Source organism: Saccopteryx bilineata, chromosome 1 (genome assembly GCF_036850765.1).
Source record: "Saccopteryx bilineata isolate mSacBil1 chromosome 1, mSacBil1_pri_phased_curated, whole genome shotgun sequence".
Classification (NCBI taxonomy): domain Eukaryota; kingdom Metazoa; phylum Chordata; class Mammalia; order Chiroptera; family Emballonuridae; genus Saccopteryx; species Saccopteryx bilineata.
The window spans coordinates 121565629-121574049 of NC_089490.1; the positions used below are offsets into that span (position 1 = coordinate 121565629).

The 8421-nt window shown below is 41.0% G+C and overlaps 1 pseudogene; it reads left to right on the plus strand.

Annotated features, from left to right (window-relative positions):
* Positions 1-2893: 2893 nt before the first annotated feature.
* Positions 2894-3044, plus strand: LOC136321472 (U2 spliceosomal RNA; annotated as a pseudogene).
* The last annotated feature ends 5377 nt before the right edge of the window (positions 3045-8421 follow it).

Consider the following 8421-nt stretch of genomic DNA (forward strand, 5'->3'; position numbering starts at 1 on the left):
TTAATTGTGTAGAATTTTGATTTACTAATGATCCATTTTATATTTTTAAATAAAAAAATTTCTCTGTGAAATGAGTGTAAGGAGTTCTTACAAATTTTTAAGATAGAAGATACTGATCTGAAAGAGATAATTTTTTCACTTGTAAGACCATAGTAGTGAAATATAATTATGTGTGTTTTACAGACTGCCTTTTTTAGTGCACAAGAGAAAGACTCTTCACCATGATCTTCAAGATCCAGCTTCAGAATGTGGATTCTGCTGGCATTAAGGAATAAATTTAACCAGGGAGATTAAAGACGTATTTGGAAAATTATAAAACATTGATAAAAGAAATCAGGAAAGATACAAACAAATGGAAGCATATACCGTGCTCATGGTTAGGAAGAATAAACATCATTAAAGTGTCTATATTACCCAAAGTAGTTTATAAATTTAATGCAATACCAATTAAAATACCAATGACTTACTTCAAAGATATAGAACACATATTCCAAAAATTTATATGGAACCAAAAGAGAACACGAATAGCCTCAGCAATCTTGAAAAGAAAGAATAAAGTGGGAAGTATCACACTTACAAATATCAAGTTATACTACAAGGCCATTGTACTCAAAACAGCCTGGTACTGGCATTAGCACAGGCATATAAATCAATGGAACAGAACAGAGAACCCAGAAATAAACCCACACTTTTATGGACAACTGATATTTGACAAAGGAGGTAAGAGCAGACATTGGAGTAAAGACAGCCTCTTTGGCCCTGGCCAGTTGGCTCAGTGGTACAGTGTTGGCCTGGCGCAGGAGTCCCAGGTTCGATTCCCGGCCAGGGCACACAGGAGAAGTGCCCATCTGCTTCTCCACCCCTCCCCTCTCATTCCTCTCTGTCTCACTCTTCCTCTCCCGCAGCTGAGGCTCCACTGGAACAAAGTTGGCCCAGGTGCTGAGGATGACTCCATGGCCTCTGCCTCAGGCACTAGAATGGCTCTGGTCGCAACAGAGCAACGCCCCAGATGGGCAGAACATCGCCCCCAGGTGGGCATGCCGGGTGGAGGATCCTGGTCGGGCACATGCGGGAGTCTGTCTGACTGCTTCCCCATTTCCAACTTCAGAAAAATACAAAAAAAAAAAAAGAAATGATGTTGGGACAATTGGACAGCTAGCTACCTGCAAAAAAATGAAACTAGACCACCAACTTACATCATTCACAAAAATAAACTTGAAATGAATAAAAGACTTAAATGTAAGCCGTAAAACCATAAGCATCTTAAAAAACAACATAGGCAGTAAGCTCTCTGACATCTCTCGCAGCAATATATTTGCCGATTTATCTCCACGGGCAAGTGAAATAAAAGACAGGATAAACAAATGGGACTATATCAAACTAAAAAGCTTTTGCACAGCTAAAGACAATAAGAACAGAATAAAAAGACAAAGTACACAATGGGAGAATATATTTTACAATACATCTGATAAGGGGTTAATAATCAAAATTTATAAAGAACTTGTAAAACTCAATACCAGGAAGACAAACAATCCAATCAAAAAATGGGTAAAAGAAATGAATAGACACTTCTCCAAAGAGGACATACAGGTGGCCAATAGGCTTATGAAAAAATGCTCAACATCACTAATCATTAGAGAAATGTAAATTAAAACTACAGTGTGATATCACCTCACACCAGTCAGAATGGTGCTCATCAATAAAACAACACAGAATAAGTGCTGGCGAGGATGTGGAGAAAAGGGAACTCTCCTGCGCTCCTGGTGGGAATGCAGACTGGTGCAGCCACTGTGGAAAACAGTATGGAGATTCCTCAAAAAAAATAAAAATTAAAAATCGAACTGCCTTTTGACCCAGCTATACCACTTTTAGGAATGTACCCCAAGAACACAATAGCACTGTTTGAAAAGAAGAAATGCACCCCCATGTTTATGGCAGCATTCTGCATAGTAGCGAAGATCTGGAAACAGCCCAAGTGTCTGTCAGTGGACGAGTGGATTAAAAAGCTTTGGTACATATATACTATGGAATACTACTCAGCCATAAGAAATGATGACATTGGATCATTTACAACAACATGAATGGACCTTGATAACATTATACTGAGCAAAATAAGTAAATCAGAAAAAACTAAGAACTCTATGATTCCATACATAGGTGGGACATAAAAATGAGACTCAGAGACATGGACAAGAGTGTGGGGGTTATGCGGTGGGGGGGGAGCAGAGGGAGGGGCACAAAGAAAACCAGTTAGAAGGTGACGGAAGACAATTGGACTTTGGGTGATGGGAATGCAGCATAATCAAATGTCAAAATAACTTAGAGATGTTTTCTCTGAACATATGTACCCTGATTTATCAATGTCACCCCATTAAAATTAATTTTAAAAAAAGAATAGTTCCTAGAAATTACAAAACTTCACTCCACATCATTGAAGTGCTGAATGATAGAGATCAATGCAAAAAGAAAGAGAATAGATATTGGGCTAAGTAAGCAATCAACAGTCCCTGCAGCAGAAGCTGATAATGACATAGCATAGAAAGCACCTGGAAATTCTTAAATGAGCACAGCAGTAATTCCTTTTCTTTAGTATAAAAGAGTGAACAATTAATCCCTTTCCATTACTCACCATAAAATATACAAAGGGTGTTACCCATGGATCTATGAGTGCTTAAGTTTACGACTGAGATCTGGTTCCTTCTACCAAAAGCGAAATGCTTCGTTAAAATGATGTGTTAGAAGTTTTAAAAAGCTGACAATCAGTGCATATTTTTTTTCATTATATTCCTTTTCTCCATTTTTTTTATCTTAGCTTTAACCAGGCATTTATTATTCCATATGCATTTTAGAGTCATGTCATTATTCTAATTAAAAAATTAGGATTCAGAATTGTATCGCTTCTTGGCCTTTTGGCTAAGATCAAGTGTAGGATTCAGAATTGTGCTTTCATTTTTGAAATAGAATAATAACAAAGCTTGGCTCATGACACACTCGTTGTTTGGTCATGCATCTGCTTCTAGTTATTTAGTTAGCTGGTAACTTTTAATAATCAAATAAGCACTTGCAAACCTACCGCCAAAAATAAAAGCTAGAACCTTGATGACAATGCATTCCAACCTCAGGATTCATCCAAGGCCACCATCATTGCACTTCTAACTATATTCAAAGATCTTTTTCAATTTGATTGTAATTTAATTTATTTAAATTTTATTTATATGCCCAAGTAAAGAGCCTCAATAATTCTAAGTATTATGCAATTTAAAAATATTTATGGCAGAGATTGCTAGTTGCCAACACTAATAATATTCATTATCCCTTTCTCATTTTTAAATTCTTTTTAATTTTTTATTAATTTTAATTTATTATGTTAACATGGATTCAGGTGTCCCACTTAATATAATACCCTCATCCCCCCACACCCATGTTTCTATTTACACCCCCTTAAAACCCTCCCCCTAACTCCTTCTGCCTTACCTTTGGGATTTGCTGTGCTGTTATGTGTATCTCTGTGTTATGTATATATAATCTCACTAATCCCTTTACCTTCTCTGGTTACATCCCCTCATCCTCCTTTCCTCTGACTGTTGTCCCTCTGCTCCCTGTGAATCCACCTCTGCCTCTATTCCATTCCTCAGTTCATTTTGTTCATTGGATTCCACATATAAGTGAGATTATAAGATATTTGTCTTTCTCTGATGGCTTATTTCACTTAGCATAATAATCTCCAGGTCTATCCATGCCATCGCAAAAGGTAAGATTTCCTTCTATTTCATGGCATGTAGTATTCCACTGTGTATATGTACCACTGCTTTTTATTCCACTCATCCACTGAAGAGCACTTCGGCTGTTTCCAGATCTTGGCTATTGTAAACAATGCTGCCATAAACATGGGGGTGCATTTCTTCTTTTGAATCAGTGATTTGGTATTCTTAGGATATATTCCTAAAAGTGGGATAGCTATGTCAAAAGGCAGTTCCATTTTTAATTTTTTGAGGAAACTTCACATTGTTTTTCACAGTGGCTGCACCAGTCTGCATTCCCACCAGCAGTGCAGGAGGGTTCCCTTTTCTCCACACTCTTGCCAGCACTTACTGTGTGTTGTTTTGTTAATGAGTGCCATTCTGACTGGTGTGAGGTGGTATCTCATTGTGGTTTTAATTTGCATTTCTCTAATGATTAGTGATGTGAACATTTTTTCATCTGCCTATTGGCCATTTGGATGTCCTCTTTGGAGAAGTGATTATTCAGTTCTTTTGCCCATATTTTAATTGGATTGTTCACCCTCCTGGTGTTGAGTTTTAGAAGTTCTTTAAACTTTGGTTATTAACCCCTTATTAGACGTATTGGCGAATATGTTCTTTCATTGTGTGGGTTGTCTTTTTATTTTGTTCATGATGTCTTTTGCTGTGAGAAAGCTTTTTAGTTTGATATAGGCCCATTTGTTTATTTTGTCCTTTATTTCACTTCCCCATGGAGATAAATTGGCAAAGTTTTTGCCATGAGAGATATCGGAGAGTTTACTGCCTATGTTTTCTTCCACGATGTTTATGGTTTCACAACTTACATTTAAGTCTTTTATCCATTTTGAGTTTATTTTTGTGAATGGCATAAGTTGGTGGTCTAGTTTCATTTTTTTGCATGTACCTGTAAGGTATTTTTCCCCGCCGAGAAGGAAGGAAGGGAGCTGGAGCCACGAAGTGTGGAATAGTAAAAGGCTTTATTGAGTACAGAGCGCATCCCGCCCAATGAGGTTCCCTGGACCCGAGGAAAGATAAAGGCCAAGGAAGTAGCAAGTGGTCACCCGTGTGGGAGATATTTAAAGGGTCCCTAGGGTGGTCGAGCTAATATGACATGGTGAAATCTCACTTTCTGGCAGACGGTCGCTGTTTTCCAAAGGGCTCCTGGGAAGTTTCTTTTGGCGCTTTTGGTCGTGCGTGGTCCTAGCCAAAGTTTGCGGGTTTGACCTTTCCCCATTATCCACCGACCTTACATTCTGACCTTTTGTGTTAAATAGAAAAGGGGTGCTGTTTATTCATCTGACTACTTCCTGCTGATTAGGAGCATTGTGGGGAGGGGAGATTAGAAAGTGGTGGCTTTGAGGGGTGTCAGGAGGAACATCTGTTTGGCCGTGACTGGAGAAACTTCGTGGATGAGGTCCTGTAAGGATTTTTAAAAAAGAGGATTAATCGGGGTATTTGCAGGGTTTAGCCTTTTGGTGAGCTGGAGATGGATGGAGTCCAGTGGTTCTGACTGCCAGTGGTCCTGTATGGAGGCAAGCTTGAGGCAAAACTGCATGTCAGGAGTGGTGTAAAAAGGGGAAAGGTAGAGGTCCCATTCATTCCCATAACCGAGACCCGTGAGGGAATTAGAGGTCCAGAGTGTGGACCTCTAAACAGAGAAGGCAGCCCCCATGTCCACAAAAAATGAGATGAACTTATCCACTAGTTGCAGCATACCCTGGGTTCTCCGAGTCCAGGCCATGTCCTAGGAGTTTGAGCGATGTGCCCTGGCTGGATTGGCCTCCCATTCGGGCAGCTTGTCCTCCACATAGAGGCGCTGAGGAAAAACCTGTTTCCCAAAGAGGCAATCACTCCGCCAATGACTGGGCTGCTTGCAGTCAGGGCAGGGCTCAGTGGGCAGCCACCGGCAGGGGCCCTGCAGGGACCAATGACCCTGCTTGCCACACTTAAAGTAAGCTGCTGGTGGGATTTCTCTTTGTGGCTTGAACTTGGGTTGGGCACTTCCTGTGCCTTGCCTCAGGGTTGCCACAAGAGTTTGGGTTTGGAGTATTACCTTCTGCTGCATGCAGGCCTGGCGAACAGCCTTGGCCTGTTTCTACTAGTTGGGACCATTAAAACTTTAAATGCTGTGTTCACAGGTCCCAGATAGAGATTTGGGGGGGGTTGAGAATAAGAGGAGGAAGGCTCTTGCAGAGCCCGGCACCCAGATCCCACAGGAAACATTGGAGCTAGAGGCAAAACAGGGCCAGAACTTCCTGTAAGAAAATTGGGGTTGGAATTTCTTACACCTGAAAACTGGTGTAAGAGCCAATAGTAGGTGGAGAAAGGCCTGACAGAGGAGGGGTTTAAGAACACAGTGGAGAAGGGAGGGGCCCCTGGCCAGCAAGGGAGGAGAAAGAGATGGTAGTGGTGAATAAGAAACAGGTTTTTTGCCAAGGGAGGGGAGGGGGCTCTCAAAGGGAAGAGACCCGAGCACAAAAGAGGTTCACAGAGGGACCAGAGAAGTCTCAAGAGAGGGGCGACCCGGGGGGTCATGCAGGAGGGAAAGAGAGTTGGGAGTCCACAGAGAAGGAAAGATCAGGAGTGGAGGTTTTAGGTGAGGTTTCTCTGGCCAGAAAAGGGCCTGTGTGGTGGAACAGGTGGCACAGAGATTAAGGACGGGTGCCCGAATAATTAGAAGCTGTGAATGTAAGAGATCTCCAACCAGCTCCCAGCTTTTTTGGTGATAGTTAAATTAGTGAGGGTGTTAAAATAGAAAGTCCCTTCAGGAGGCTAATTCAGTGGGTTCTGTGGCCTGACTACAGCAGAGAAGAACAGTTTCTTCTTCTTTAGGGAGGGAGATTCCTGTGCCCCCATGGGCGCCCTCAGTCCTCGGAGTGGTCAGAGATGAGTATCGGCATCCCAAAACCCAAGCTCTGGCCACGGAAGAATAAGGTAAAGTGGTTGTGCTTGGGATGTCTCCACGAGCACATGCACTCAGAATGGAAAGACTTCCCTGATGTAGCTACGGTTTTGCACAGGGAGTCTCAGTGGAAAGAACTGAGGGGAAGGCTGGAGGCAGGGGACTTACCGCACCATGCGTTGAAGTGGGTGGAAGGTTGGAGATCCTGGTTCTTTCTTGAAGGGGACAGGGAGAGGAGCGGTCCTTGCGGACTTCAACTCCTCCCGGGTTTTCGGCACCAAAATATAAGGTGTTTTTCCCTGCCAAGAAGGAAGGAAGAGGGCCAAAGCCACGAAGTGTGGAATAGTAAAAGGCTTTATTGAGTACAGAGCACATCCCGCCCAACGAGGTTCCCTGGCCCCAGGAAAGATGGAGGCCAAGGAAGTCGCAAGTGGTGACCCGTGTGGGAGATATTTAAAGGGTCCCTAGGGTGGTCGAGCTAATATGACATGGTGAAATCTCTTTCTGGCAGACGGTCGCTGTTTTCCAAAGGGCTCCTGGGAAGTTTCTTTTGGCACTCTTGGTTGTGGGCGGCCCTAGCCAAAGTTTGTGGGTCTGACCTTTCCCCATTATCCACTGACCTTAAAGTACCTGTCCAATTTTCCCAACACCATTTACTAAAGAAACTGTCTTTACTCTATTGTATGCTCTCACCTCCTTTTTCAAATATCAATTGACCACAAATGTGTGGGTTTATTTCTGGGTTCTCTGTTTTGTTCCATTGATCTGTATGCCTGTTCTTATGCCAGTACCAGGCTGTTTTTAGTACAATGGCCTTGTAGTATAACATGATATCAGGAAGTGTGATACCTCCCACTTTATTATTCATTTTCAAGATTGCTAAAGCTTTTTGTGCTCTTTTTGGTTCCATATGAATTTTTGCAAAATTTGTTCTATATCTTTGAAGTATGTCATTAGTATTTTAATAGAAATTGCTTTGACTTTATAGATTGCTTTGTATAATATAGACATTTTAATAATGTTTATTCTTTCTATCCATGAACACGGTATATGTATCTTCCACTTGTTTGTATCTTCCTTGATTTCTTTTATCAATGTCTTACAACTTTCCAAGTACAAGCCTTTTATGTCCTTGGTTAAATTTACTCCTAGGTACTTTATTTTTTGTTGTTGTTGTAATAGTGAAGGGGATTGTTTTCTTAATTTCTCTTTCAGACAGTTTATTGGTGGTGTATAAAAATGCCACTGATTTCTGAATATTAATTTTATATTCTGCCACCTTGCCAAATTCATTTATCAGGTCTAGTAGTTTTTTGACTGAGACTTTAGGGTTTTCTATATACAGTATCATGTCATCAGCAAATAATGATAGTTTTATCTCTTCTTTCCAATTTGGATGCCTTTTATTACTTCTTCTTTTCAGATTGTTGTGGCTAGGACTTCCAGAACTATGTTGAATAAGAGTGGTGAAAGGGGGCACCCCTGCCTTGTTCCTGATCTTAAGGGGATTGCTTTAAATTTTTGCCCATCAAGTATGATGTTAGCTATGGGTTTGTCATAGATGGCCTTTATTATGTTGAGGTATGTTCCCTATATTCCCACTTTGCTGACAGTTTTGATCATAAGTGGGTGCTGAATTTTATAAAATGCTTTTTTTGCATTTATTGATATAATCATGACTTTTCTCCTTCCTTTTGTTTATGTGATGAATCACATTGATTGATTTGTGAATATTGTACCAGCCTTGCCTCCCTGGAAAAAATCTCAATTGGTCATGAT